The sequence below is a fragment of the Hordeum vulgare genome, chromosome 5H, assembly GCF_904849725.1.
Source record: "Hordeum vulgare subsp. vulgare chromosome 5H, MorexV3_pseudomolecules_assembly, whole genome shotgun sequence".
NCBI classification, from domain to species: Eukaryota; Viridiplantae; Streptophyta; class Magnoliopsida; order Poales; family Poaceae; genus Hordeum; species Hordeum vulgare.
Window position 1 is genome coordinate 543,453,256 of NC_058522.1, and position 15,047 is coordinate 543,468,302.

The following is a 15,047-nucleotide window of genomic DNA, read 5'->3' on the forward strand; positions in this document are numbered from 1 at the left end:
GGATAGTGTATGACAAGCCCTACTGCGTAATAAGTATCTAGGCCAAAAAGGCGTGTCTCGGACGTATTAAAAATCTGATGCCTCACACTTTTGGGTTGAACTAATTGCAGCAAAGAAACATATTTTTTGTTTTGAATCCTTGGTAATAAAAGATGGATCAGGGATTCGTTTCTGGTAAGACAAATGACCCGGCAATGCCAGCCTCCGAAAAGAATATCCAGCTTTATGCCGCATTGGTCGCGATAACAATGATTCTATTGCACGTGCTTGCGATAAGGTAGTTCGGACCAGTAGCGTACCTTGTGGGTGCCGAGTGTGCCATGGCACATCCAGAATTTTGGAAAATGTTTTTCTTCATGTACTCATAATTAGCTCATTTTCAAGGCCCACCCAAACCAATCGAAATAGATCTTAATTGTTATTAAGGTGTGCACACCTCCATTTCATGTTTGTGTCCACCATTGCTTCAAACCCCAACGGCCACGTCATAACCGTGTGAAGTAACTTTAAATCCATTAATAATTTCCTCCAAAGCATAGTTTTTAAAACCAGACCGGATTGTCGGCCCAACAGGAAAAATCGTGAACCGACGTTCTGTCCGGCTTCTTAAGTTGTACAGGTCTTTTAGTAAAAGACACAAATAAGTATTTAAAATATGTGCATTAACAAGTTAACAAGGAATGAAACACCTACCCTTCAGGTAAGGCATGCTAAGAACATGGTTAATAGTATAGTCAACTACTGGCTATAAGTCATCTTATAGTCCATCTTATAGCTAGCTTATACAATAGTTAGCTATAAAAGAGTACTACTTTTTCATATATGACACACCTTTCATTCTCATAAAGCACCTAGGAGCACGTGCTAGAGCTAGCTCTTCACGAAGAGCCCGCTTCCCTTCTCTCTCCTCTTATCTTTCATCCAACTCAGCAAAAGTATAATATTTTAATCCTTACAGCCTGCTGACGGTACCTTATTGTATTTGCTCTAAAGACCCAATAACCAACTAGGCTAAACTAACAATTTGTGATTTATTATTGGTTTACATCCAATATTATGTGTATTCATTTGAGTTAATTAGGTCATGATTTTTAAAAATTATACTACGCATATTGTTGGGAACGTCGCATGGGAAACAAAAAATTTCCTACGCGCACGAAGACCTATCATGGTGATGTCCATCTACGAGGGGGATTTCAGATCTACGTACCCTTGTAAATCGCACAGCAAAAGCGTTAATAAACGCGGTTGATGTAGTGGAACGTCCTCACGTCCCTCGATCCGCCCAGCCAACCGTCCCGCGATCCGTCCCACGATCCGCTCCGATCTAGTGCCGAACGGACGGCACCTCCGCATTCAGCACACGTACAGCTCGACGATGATATCAGCCTTCTTGATCCAGCAAGAGAGACAGAGAGGTAGATGAGTTCTCCGGCAGCGTGACGGCGCTCCGGAGGTTGGTGGTGATCTAATCTCAGCAGTGCTCCGCCCGAGCTCCGTAGAAACGCGATCTAGAGGAAAAACCGTAGAGGTATGTGGTCGGGCTGCCACGGCAAAGTTGTCTTAAATCAGCCCTAAAACTTCCGTATATATAGGTGGGAGGGGAGGGGCCTTGCCTTGAGGCACAAGGATCCCCAAGGGGGTCGGCCAAAGGGGGGGAGGAGGATTCCTCCTCCAATCCTAGTCCAACTAGGATTGGAAGGTGGAGTCCTTCCCTTCCTTCCCACTTCCCCTTTTTTTTCTCTTTGATTTTCTTATCTCCTGCGCAGGGGCCTTCTTGGGCTTGCCCACCAGCCCACTAAGTGCTGGTGCGGCACCCCTAAGGCCTATGGGCTTCCCCGGGGTGGGCTGCCCCCCCCCCCCCCTGGTGAACATCCGGAACCCATTCGTCATTCCCGGTAATTCCGAAAACCTTTCGGTAATCAAATGAGGTCATCCTATATATCAATCTTCATCTCCGGACCATTCCGGAAACCCTCGTGACGTCCGTGATCTCATCCGGGACTGTGAACAACATTCGGTAACCAACCATATAACTCAAATACGCATAAAACAACGTCGAACCTTAAGTGTGCAGACCGTGCGGGTTCGAGAACTATCTAGACATGACCCGAGGGACTGCTCGGTCAGTATCCAATGGCGGGACCTGGATGCCCATATTGGATCCTACATATTCTACGAAGATCTTATCGTTTGAACCTCAGTGCCAAGGATTCATATAATCCCGTATGTCATTTCCTTTGTCCTTCGGTATGTTACTTGCCCGAGATTCGATCGTCAGTATCCGCATACCTATTTCAATCTCGTTTACCGGCAAGTCTCTTTACTCGTTCCGTAATACAAGATCCCGCAACTTACACTAAGTCACATTGCTTGCAAGGCTTGTGTGTGATGTTGTATTACCGAGTGGGCCCCGAGATACCTCTCCGTCATACGGAGTGACAAATCCCAGTCTTGATCCATACTAACTCAATGAACATCTTTTGAGATACCTATAGAGCATATTTATAGTCACCCAGTTACGTTGCGACGTTTGATACACACAAAGCATTCCTCCGGTGTCAGTGAGTTATATGATCTCATGGTCATAGGAATAAATACTTGACACACAGAAAACAGTAGCAACAAAATGACACGATCAACATGCTACGTCTATTAGTTTGGGCCTAGTCCATCACATCATCAAAGCGTTTATTCCAACTCCGAGATGCTTGCACCAGTCCATAAATGGATCACTGGAGCTTGCACACTTTGTTAGCATTTTTAGGATCGACAAAACCTTCGGGTTGCATCATATACAACTCTTCCTTAAGGAAACCGTTAAGGAACGCCGTTTTGACATCCATCTGCCAGATTTCATAATCAAAAAATGCAGCTATTGCTAACATGATTCTGACGGACTTAAGCATCGCTATAGGTGAGAACGTCTCATCGTAGTCAACTCCTTGAACTTGTGAAAAATCCTTTGCCACAAGTCGAGCTTTATAAACGGTCACATTACCGTCAGCATCCGTCTTCTTCTTAAAGATCCATTTGTTCTGAGTAGCCTTGCGTCCCTAAGGTAGTACTTCCAAAGTCCACACTTTGTTTTCATACATGGATCCTATCTCGGACTTCATGGCCTCTAGCCATTTGTTGGAATCCTGGCCCACCATTGCTTCTTCATAATTCGCAGGCTCATTGTTGTCTAACAACATAATTGATAAGACGGGATTATCGTACCACTCTGGAGTAGTACGCGGTCTCGTTGACCTGCGAGGTCCGACAGGAACTTGATCTGGAGTTTCATGATCATCATCATTAACTTCCTCCTCAACCGGCGTCGCAACGACATGGGTTTCCCCTTGCCCTGCGCCACCATCCAGAGGGATGAGAGGTTCGACAACCTCATCAAGTTCTATCTTCCTCCCACTCAATTCTCTCGAGAGAAACTCCTTCTCGAGAAAAGCTTCGTTCTTAGCAACAAACACTTTGCCCTCGGATTTGAGATAGAAGGTATACCCAACTGTCTCTTTTGGATAACCTATGAAGATGCAATTTTTCGCTTTGGGTTCCAGCTATTAAGGTTGAAGCTTTTTGACATAAGCATCACATCCCCAAATTTTAAGAAACGACAACTTTGGTCTTTTGCCATACCACAGTTCGTATGGTGTCGTCTCAACGGATTTTGATGGTGCCCTATTTAAAGTGAATGCAGCTGTTTCTAATGCATAACCCCAAAACGATAACGGCAAATCGGTAAGAGATATCATAGATCGCACCATCTCTAATAAAGTACGATTACGACGTTCGGACACACCATTACGCTATGGTGTTCCAGGCGGTGTCAACTGTGAAACAGTTCCACATTGTCTTAAGTGAGCACCAAACTCGAAACTCAGATATTCACCCCCACGATCAGATCGTAGGAACTTGATCTTCTTGTTACGATGATTTTCAACTTCACTCTCAAATTGCTTGAACTTTTCAAATGTTTCAGACTTGTGCTTCATCAAGTAGACATAACCATATGTATTCAAATCGTCAGTGAAGGTGAGAAAATAACGATATCCGCCGCGTGCCTCCACGCTCATCGGACCACACACATCGGTATGTATGATTTCCAACAAGTCACTTGCACGCTCCATTGTTCCGGAGAACGGAGTTTTAGTCATCTTGCCCATGAGGCATGGTTCACATGTGTCAACTGAATCAAAGTCAAGTGACTCCAAAAGTCCATCGGTATGGAGTTTCTTCATGCGTTTTACACCAATATGACCTAAGCGGCAGTGCCACAAAAACATGGCGCTATCATTGTTAACTCTAACTCTTTTGGTCTCAATGTTATGTATATGTGTATTATCACTATCAAGATTCAATATGAGCAATCCTCTCACATTGGGTGCATGACTATAGAAGATATTACTCATAGAAATAGAACAACCATTATTCTCTAACTTAAATGAGTAACCGTCTCGCAATAAACAAGATCCATATATAATGTTCATGCTTAACGCACGCACTAAATAACAATTATTCAAGTTCATAACTAATCCCGATGGTAATTGAAGTGAAGCTGTGCCGACGGCGATTGCATCAACCTTGGAACCATTTCCCACGCGCATCGTCACTTCATCCTTTGCCAGCCTTCGCTTATTCCGCAGTTCCTGTTTCGAGTTGCAAATGTGAGCAACAGAACCGGTATCGAATACCCAGGCACTACTACGAGAGCTGGTTAAGTACACATCAATAACATGTATATCAAACATACCTGATTTTTCTTTGGCCGCCTTCTTATCAGCCACATACTTGGGTCAGTTGCGCTTCGAGTGACCCATACCCTTGCAATAATAGCACTCCGTTTCAGGCTTAGGTCCAGTTTTGGGTTTCTTCGTCGGATTGGCAACAGGCTTGCCGCTCTTCTTTGAATTACCCTTCTTTCCTTTGACGTTTCTCTTGAAACTAGTGGTCTTATTCACCATCAACACTTGATGCTCTTTACGGAGTTCTCACTCTGCGACTTTCAGCATCGCGAACAACTCGCCGGGTGACTTGTTCATCCCTTGCATGTTGTAGTTCAACAAAAAGCCCTTATAGCTTGGCGCGAGTGATTGAAGAATTCTGTCAGTGATAGCCTCTTGCTGGAGTTATATCCCCAGCTCAGCTAGACGGTTTGAGTACCCAGACATTTTGAGCACATGTTCACTGACAGACGAATTCTCCTCCATCTTGCAAACATAGAATTTATCGGAGGTCTCACACCTCTCGATCCGGGCATTCTTCTGAAAGATAAACTTCAACTCCTGGAACATATCATATGCTCCATGACGCTCAAAGCGACGTTGAAGTCCCGGCTCTAAGCCATACAAGACTGCACATTGAACTACTGAGTAGTCCTCCTTACGTGTTAACCAAGCGTTCTTAACTTCTTGGTCAGCCGTAGCGGGTGGTTCATCTCCTAGCGCAGCATTAAGGACATAATCATTCTTCCCAGCTTGCAGGAGCAACTTAAGATTAAGAGCCCAGTCTACAAAGTTGCTTCCATCATCTTTCAACTTAGCTTTCTCTAGGAACGTATTAAAATTCAGGGTGACTATCGCGTGAGCCATGATCTACAACACAAATATATTCAAAGTGGACTTAGACTATGTTCAAGATAATTAGAGTTTAACTTAATCAAATTACTTGTTAAACTCCCACTCAAAAAGTACATCTCTCTAATCATTTGAGTGGTTCATGACCCAATTCCACTAATTCAAGTCCGATCATCACGTGAGTTGAGGATAGTTTCAGTGGTAAGCATCCCTATGCTAATCATATCAACTATATGATTCATGATCGACCTTTCGGTCTCATGTGTTCCGAGGCCATGTCTGCACATGCTAGGCTCGTCAAGCCTAACCCGAGTGTTCCGCGTGTGCAACTGTTTTGCACCCGTTGTATGTGAACATTGAGTCTATCACACCCGATCATCACGTAGTGTCTCGAAACGACGAACTGTAGCAACGGTGCACAGTCGGGGAGAACACAATTTCGTCTTGAAATTTTAGTGAGAGATCACCTCATAATGCTACCGTCGTTCTAAGCAAAATAAGGTGCATAAAACGATTAACATCACATGCAATTCATAAGTGACATGATATGGCCATCATCACGTGCTTCTTGATCTCCATCACCAAAGCACCGGCACGATCTTCTTGTCACCGGCGCCACACCATGATCTCCATCAACGTGTTGCCATCGGGGTTGTCGTGCTACTCATGCTATTACTACTAAAGCTACATCCTAGAAAAATAGTAAACGCATCTGCAAGCACAAACGTTAGTATAAAGACAACCCTATGGCTCCTGCCGGTTGCCGTACCATCGACGTGCAAGTCGATATTTTCTATTACAACATGATCATCTCATACATCCAATTTATCACATCACATCGTTGGCCATATCACATCACAAGCATACCCTGCAAAAACAAGTTAGACGTCCTCTAATTGTTGTTGCATGTTTTACGTGGTGACCATGGGTATCTAGTAGGATCGCATCTTACTTACGCAAACACCACAATGGAGATGTATGAATTGCTATTTAACCTCATCCAAGGACCTCCTCGGTCAAATCCGATTCAACTAAAGTTGGAGAAACCGACACTCGCCAGTCATCTTTGAGCAACGGAGTTGCTTGTAGCGATGAAACCAGTCTCCCGTAAGCGTATGAGTAATGTCGGTCCGAGCCGCTTCGATCCAACAATACCGCGGAATCAAGAAAAGACTAAGGAGGGCAGCAAATCGCACATCACCGCCCACAAAAACTTTTGTGTTCTACTCGAGATGACATCTACGCATGAACCTAGCTCATGATGCCACTGTTGGGGAACATCGCATGGGAAACAAAAAATTTCCTACGCGCACGAAGACCTATCATGGTGATGTCCATCTACGAGGGGGATTTCAGATCTACGTACCCTTGTAACACTACTGGAATTCATATATTTGCCATCTGCCACATCTTCGCCGTCAGCCAGCGGACGGCAAAGAACCTAGTTGCCATCAACTTTGAGAAAACAGACGGTAAAGATATGGCTGATGGCAAAAAACCTATTTGCCATCAGCCACCTCTTTGCCGTCCGTCAACAGACGGCAAAGGTAGTGAAGGCAGACGGCAAACCTATCCCACCCACCTCTCCTCTCTCCCCACCCCACCCGCCCCACCCCATCCTTTTGCCGTCTGCCTAACTAACTTTGCCGTCTGCGGCAGACGGCAAAGGGGATGGACCCCTAACCTTAACGGTCGTCCTGCCCACCCGCTCCCCCACTCTCTCTCACTATCTCTCCCGTCTCTCTCCACCGCAACCTCCACCCCCAGCGCCACTGACGCCACCCCACCCCAGCACCGCCGCCCCACCCTATCCCAGCGCCGCCGCCCCACCCCACCCCAGCGCCTCTCCTCCTCGCGCCCCTCCCCCCTGCGGCCCTCCTCCCCACGCCCTCCTCGGGCCCCTCCCCCATGTGGCCCTCCTCCCCACGCCTCTCCTCCCTGCGCCACCGGATCGAGGTCAATTTTTTAGCTTTTTTTGTAATAGTTTTGATTAATTAGTTATAGGTTTTAGGTTTGTTTTGGCTTAGGTTTAGTTTTAGTTTAGGTTTAGTTTACGTTTATGTTTAGTCTTAGGTTAGTTTCCTGTTTAGTAGAAGAAAATAAGAAAAAGTAGAAGAAGAAAAAGGAGAAGAGGAAAAAAGGAGAAGAAGAAGAAGAAGAGCTAGAGGAGGAGGAGGAGAAGAAGAAGAAAAGAAGAAGAAGGATAAGAAGAATAAACGGAAAAAAGAAAAAAGAAAATAAGAATAAGAATAAGAAGAAGAAGAATAAGAAGAAGAAGAAGAAGAAGAAGAAAAATACGAGAGGGAGAGAAGAATAAGAGGAAAAAAGAAAATAATAATAATAATAATAATAATAATAATAATAATAATAATAATAATAATAATAATAATAATAATAATAATAATAATAATAATAATAATAAGAAGAAGAAAAATAGGAGAGGAAGAGAAGAAGAAGAAAAGAAGAAGAAGGAGAAGAAGAATTAGAAGGAGGAGGAGGAGAAGAAGAAGAGGAAGTGGCTGAAGATGAAGAGGAAGAAAATAAGAAGAGAAGAAGGAGAAAAGAAGAAGAAGAAGAAGAAGAATAAGAGTTAGGTCACATATTTTTTGATTATCTTATAAAAACATCATATTTGTGTTGATCGGGTGAATTTCAATGTGCAGTTGTTCGACGACCTCCACGTGCGTTGGACGAGCTCCGCCCCTACGTTTGTTGGTGAGCACAAATGACTTCTCCTACCCCCTTAATTTGCTCTGTCCCGGTCTTTGTGCCGATGAAACTTGCTATCTATATATAGGTTTCTTCAATCATGAGTATGCGTGACCAGTATGCGTCTTCCGTTCGAAAGGGCAACATCTATAAATATGCATCTCTTTGCATATTTATAATCGCCATCCTTTCGAATTGTCCAACATTATCCATGGACAGCCCGAGTATGTGTAGATTGGGTTCGTTTTCCCGTATGCTATGCTCTGGATCCGATGCGGAATTTCGTCAGTGCCTCCCTGTTGTTCTCTGGATGCACATCCTCTCTGTTTATTGCGGAGACGTGTATCAGGAGAACATCAGGGAGGTGCTGCCGAAATTTTGTGTTGGATCCGGAGCACAACATGGGAAAACGAACCCAATCTACACATACTCGGGTGGGATTAGGACCTATCTTTACCTATTAGCGTGTAGGTTGCCTGGATGTAATAAAAATGGCGAACCTGATTAACCGATGAATATAAATGCTAAATTATATATAAATATATTTATTCTGTCTTTAGTAGCTAGGCAAGATGAGTGATCATGCGTGGATGTATACCGGTCACCCTAGTCAGAAAGAGATGACGAAAGAATGGTTTGTAAAAACAAAGGAATTTGTGAAAGCCGCATTCGCAAATGGCCAGGAAAGAAACTATTGCCCCTGTCGTGGATGCGACAACTATAAAAAGACGACAGAGGCTGTAATGATTAAACACCTGCAGAGGAGGGGTTTTAAGCCTACTTATACGGTGTGGACATTTCATGGCGAGTCTATACAACGCACAAGAGCTGAGGTGGTCCGTCGTCGCACGGACGAGCATGGTACCGGGATCGAAGACATGGTGCAAGACTTTGATGATGCTCGGGATTCGGAAGATGAGATGGAGGAATCTGCAAAGGCCTTTTATGAAATGTTGGAGTCTTCAAAACGTCCTCTCCATGAGCACACTGAGCTCTGTCAGCTGGATGCAATTGCACAAGTAATGGCTCTGAAGGCTCACTTCAACTTGGGAAGAGAATGCTACGACGCGATGATGACACTATTTGGACGTTTCCTACCCAAAGGCCATGTCATGCCTGCAAACCTGTACCAGTCGGACAAAATACTTCGTGTACTTAAGATGCCCTATGAGAAGATAGATGCATGTAGAAAGGATGTGTCTTATTTAGGAAGGAGTATGCACACTTGGACTATTGTCCCAATTGCGAGTCTTGTAGGTATCTTGTGGTAGACAACGGTATGGGTGAGAAGAGGCAGACCAAAATCGCAGTTAGTGTTCTTCGGTATATGCCAATCATACCAAGACTTCAACGTCTTTTCATGGTCGAAGAGACAGCCAGACAGATGACATGGCACAAATTGGGCAAAAGAACCGAACTAGATTCGGATGGGAATAAGATGATGGTACATACATCGGATGGGGAAGCGTGGAAACATTTCGATGGATTGCATCAGGATAAAGCGGCAGATCCAAGGAATCCTCGAGTCTGCGCCGCCACGGATGGTTTTAATCCTTTCGGCATGACGGCAACCCAATATAGTTGTTGGCCTGTATTTGTCATTCCACTCAATCTCCCCCCCCCCCCCGGGCAGATTATGCAAAGAAAGAACATATTTCTCACGTTGATATTTCCAGGGCCCAATTATCCGGGGAAGAATATGAATGTGTACCTCCAACCGCTTAAGGATGAATTGGAAGAAGCTTGGGATAATGGGGTCAAGACATACGATGCCGCTAGAAAAGAAAACTTCAAAATGCATGTGTGGTACATGTACTCTATGCATGACTTGCCAGCGTATGCGCTATTATCTGGATGGTGTGTGCATGGAAGGTTCCCGTTCCCCCAATGCAAGGCAGCTCTTCAGTTTCATTGGTTGCAGGAGGGTCGGAAGTATTCTTGCTTTGACTTGCATAGACAGTTCCTGGATCCTGACCATCAGTTCAGAAAAGACAAGAAGAACTTTACCAAAGGTAAATTTGTCAAAAACTTGGCACCACCTGCGTTCACAGGCCAACAGATCCTGGATCAGTTAAATGCCCTCGAGCCTGATCCAGAGCGTCCAGGGTATTTCAAGGGGTATAATTCAAAACACGCCTGGACTCACAAGCCATGCTTCTGGGATCTGCCTTACTTCAAAGACCTCCTTCTTCCACACAATATCGACATGATGCACACTGAAAAGAATATCGGAGAGGCTATTTTTGGTACATTGTTCGACATAGATGGGAAGACAAAGGATAATATTAAAGCTAGAGTCGGTCAAGAGACACTATGTCATAGACCGTTACAAAACATGCGAGAAGGCAAAGGAAAGCAGAAGTGGTCAAAGCCAAAGGCCTGGTTCAATCTTGGAAGGCCAGCTATGAGGGAAATTATCTTGTGGGTCAAAATGCACTTGATGTTCCCCGATGGGTATGCAGCGAATCTAAAGAGGGGAGCGAGTCTTGAAAAATTAAAAATCTTTGGTCTCAAGAGTCATGATTGGCACATATGGCTAGAGCGGGTAATGCCGGTGATGTTACGTGGCTTTATTCCTGAGGATGAATGGCTAGTACTGGCGGAGCTGAGCTATTTCTTCCGTGTTCTTTGTGCGAAAGAATTGTCGCCTGGCATGGTAGAAGACATGGAGGAGTTTGCACCAGAGTTGTTGTGCAAGTTAGAGAAGATCTTTCCACCGGGCTTCTTTAATCCAATGCAGCATTTGATTTTACATCTACCGACCGAGGCAAGATTGGGTGGGCCCGTGCAAGATCGTTGGTGCTATGCAAGTGAGAGGATGCACAATACCCTTCGAGCTAAATGTAAAAATAAGCGTAGAATTGAAGCATCGATGGCTGAGGCATTAATTACTGAGGAGGTGGCAAACTTTGTGACAGCACACTACGAAGCCAAAAATCATCATTTGCATAATCCGAAGCCTCGGCACAATGATGCAGACCCTAAAAAAGGTGGGTCCAACCTTAACCTATTCAAAGGGAAGCTCGCACCAGCCGGTGCTTCGAAACCAATAACGTTGGATGTCGAAGAATGGCGGAACATTTCATTGTATATCTTCAACAACCTAACAGAAGTGCGGCCGTACATCGAGTGAGTTCTCGGCACATTTTCCCGTAACTTCTGATTCATTTGAACTGCTCTTATTCCCGGATATTTTAAACAGCCGTTACGTCGTCAAATTCTCGGATGGAGCGGTGATCGAAAATGATTCCGTTGAAGAGTATGAGTTTCTGTCAAAGACAGGAGGCGGCTATCCCGGTTTCATCTCTTGGTTAAAACAAACGGTAATTATCAATAATGGACCATTTCATTCTTGGTCTAACTTGCGGCTAATGCAACAACCGTTTCGTATTAAACTTGTAGGCTAATTCAGAGTCTATGGACGCCGAATTGAGACAAGTCGCTAATGGTTTTGACTATAAGGTCCGTTCATTTGAGAAATACAACATCAACGGGTATCTCTTTCGTACCTTTGGCAAAGAGCTATCTATGCCCGACCGGAAATCTACAAATTGTGGTGTCTCTGCTATCGGCGAAGGTGTTATCGAGTATTATGGAAGAGTTGAAGCAATTTATGAACTTCAATTCTATGGTGAAAACCCACCGAACGTCGTAGTCTTCAAATGTTATTGGTTCCAGCCGAAAAAGACTAGAAGGACTCATGAACATATAGGACTAGTCGAAATCAATCCAAACACCCATTTAGATGTTCCCGATGTCTATATTACGGCTCAACAGGCGACCCAAGTTTTCTATCTACCGTGGGCATGCCAAACGAATAAGAATATGGAAGGTTGGTATGTTGTTTATGAAGTGCCGCCACATGTCAGACCACCTCTCCGAAATGAACAGGATTATGAACCTCACATTATCCCAGACACATATGATGGAGAATTCTTCCAAGAAACACGTCTTTCCAAGAAATGTTTCAAGAACCGCCGTGCTTCACCCAAGAACATGGAAGTAGACAGCGACAATGAATCCGACTCCAGCCCTGAGCCGGAACCAGAAGACCTGGAACTCGTAGAGGTTTCTGATGCGGATGACCTGTCAATGCTTCACGATTAAAGGAAGGCCTTTCACAACTTCACGCCGTTGAACCCGACGAGCACGTCATTCACGAAGACATGCGTGATAGTGATGATGATGATGCATTTATTGATGATGATTATTAGTTTGTAAGATTCACAACTTAAATTATATATATTAATATTTATTATTCATGTACATATTATTATTCATGTTAGTTATTCAATTTTTTATGTTGTACTAATTTCTTTTAATCTTTATCATGGCAGGTCACCAAGTGTGGAAAGATGATGGGCGCTGGTCGAGATCGCTCGACGGGTTCTTCCCAGGCGCCCCGCACGAGGGGTGGTACTTCCCTTCCACCCCTATCTCTCCGTAGAGCCTTGCCAGACAGTCTGTCGACACCACCCGTGGGTTCTTCTTCGTCGGCGGCATTGCCTACTGGGAGAGGTGCTGGTCGGGTAGGGAAGAAGGGGAAGGGTACAGGGAGAGGTGGTGGCCGTGGAAGATCCAGGAGGACTGTTGAGCCGTCCTCGCCACCACCACCAGCTCATTCACCCGAGCATAGGACTAGTATGGTCGACCCGTTTGCGGAGGAGGCTACGGGGACTCCGTTCCAGGAGCCTGTTGTTGACGGGCATTCGTCCCATGAGACTCTGGCCCAGGAGCAGCCTTGGGTCGAGGTGCATTCGGCCCAGGAGCAGCCAGAGGAGACTACGGTTCCGGAGGCTTCACCCGACGTGGAGTGGCCCGGATGGGAGACCTGGCCGGATCGTACCGAGTTGCCGGATTGGACCGAGGGTCCGGGTGGCTCAGGGGGCGGGGATGGCGGGGATGAGCTTACGGATAGTGAGGGCGATGTGCAGGTGGACGGGGCCACCATGTACAAGTGTGGTAGTACACGTCTCCCGGTCGCCCCGACTACCCGCGAGCAGAGGCCGGTGATTAAACCTGAAGGAGATAGGTAAGTACATTTACCCTTTTTTTAGCTTTTGCCTTCAAGTTTGTTCAAATATCTAATGCGTTGACCTTATCATACTGCAGGGGATGGGTACACCCTCTTGGAGTCCGCAGGCCGAACTCCGTCCTTGGTGTGCTTTGCCGGACAAATTTCCCGGGGTTTGTCACGTTGCCTCGTGAGGGTTAGGTTCCTACACTAGGATTTACCTGGGAGCACTACCAGGCCGCGCAGGCCCCGCCGGAAGAGATTATAGATGGTGTCTTGTGCCACACGAGGGCCGAGATGGTTATCAAGAGCTTTTGGGTAAATTATCCTTTTACAGAATCTAAAATTAACAATATAGCTAATTATTGTACTAATCGTTGTTTTCACATTTGATTGCAGACCTTCTATAGGTGTGAGGATGGATATGAGGAGGAGGCGGCCAGGGTTCTCGAGGCCGAGTGTAGGCGGTTACTACACAACTTGCGCCACGAGGCTCGGCCGCAGGCTATTCGAGATTACTACGCCACACGTGGTATTAAGAAGCAGAAGAAGGATTGCCGCGGAAAGTTTCTGAAGAAGGAGCAATACACGAAGGTAATTACCTATTCTTAAGTCCTTCTACGTAGTTTTCTTGATTTCATTCATAGGTGTAGCGCTGAAAATTCTTTCTAATAACTTATAGGTGCCCCCGAGATGGTGTGCGGATAAGATGGATTGTTGGGAGGCGTTGGTTGATGAGTGGTGCACAGGGAGCTGGCGAGCCGTCCACGAGAATGCGAAGGATCGGCGTAGCCAAATGGTTGGTGTGCCACACCATCAAGGCATCACCAACTTACTTCAGTTTGGACGAAACTGGGTATGTGATTTGCTTCATGATTCATGCAATTCATTCTTGATGCTAATATTTGTTCCTCTCTTTTAGGAGCATCACAATAAGACTGAGATGCCACACTTGTACGACCTTTATGGCATGGTCCATACTGCCTCGTACAAGAAGGCGAAGGCATTCTCTGAGTCTGACGTGGATGATCCCAATAACTTCACCAACATATCATCCCACCAGAAGCTCGTGGCATACATGGATGCGGGGAAGGCTACGAAAAGGGATGACTTTAACCCTAGCCAAGAACCTTTGGATCCAAAGCTGGTGATGATATCTGGTGGCGGGAGGCCCCATGGCTCGATAGCCATTGGATATGGGATAATACGTTGTCCACTCACTCTTCCGGAGATCAAGGCGCGCCAGTCGAGCAGCTGTCCTAAGATAACGCGTCGTCCACGGCCAGTCAAACTTGCCATCGAGGTTAGTTGTATGGACTAAGAACACTTTCATCCATTTCATTATGTGTGTCACCATAGATCATTACTGTGGTAACGAGGAATGGTGTTTCACGCTGCTCTTCAAAAAGAGAGAGCGGTAAACCAGGCTGTTCTTGAGAAAGAGAGATTGGCAAGCCAGGCTGCTCTTCAGGCTGCTCTTGATGAGACGGACCAGACCACGACACAATTGATTGAGGAGGAGAGGGCCCGGAATGAGGCGGGTCAACGGGCCGTGTACGACTTTTTGTGGTATGTTTTTTTTCACATTAGCCAAATCATGTGTGTACTGTCTGTTTCATTACTAACTAATACGACCCACTCTTCAGGGTCTGTGCGAGAAGAGCGGTCAAGTCCCTCCGCCGATGCCCGTCTTCTCTTCGATTGGCACGGTGAGTTTCATTATAAACTAGCATTAATAACTGAGTGTCATC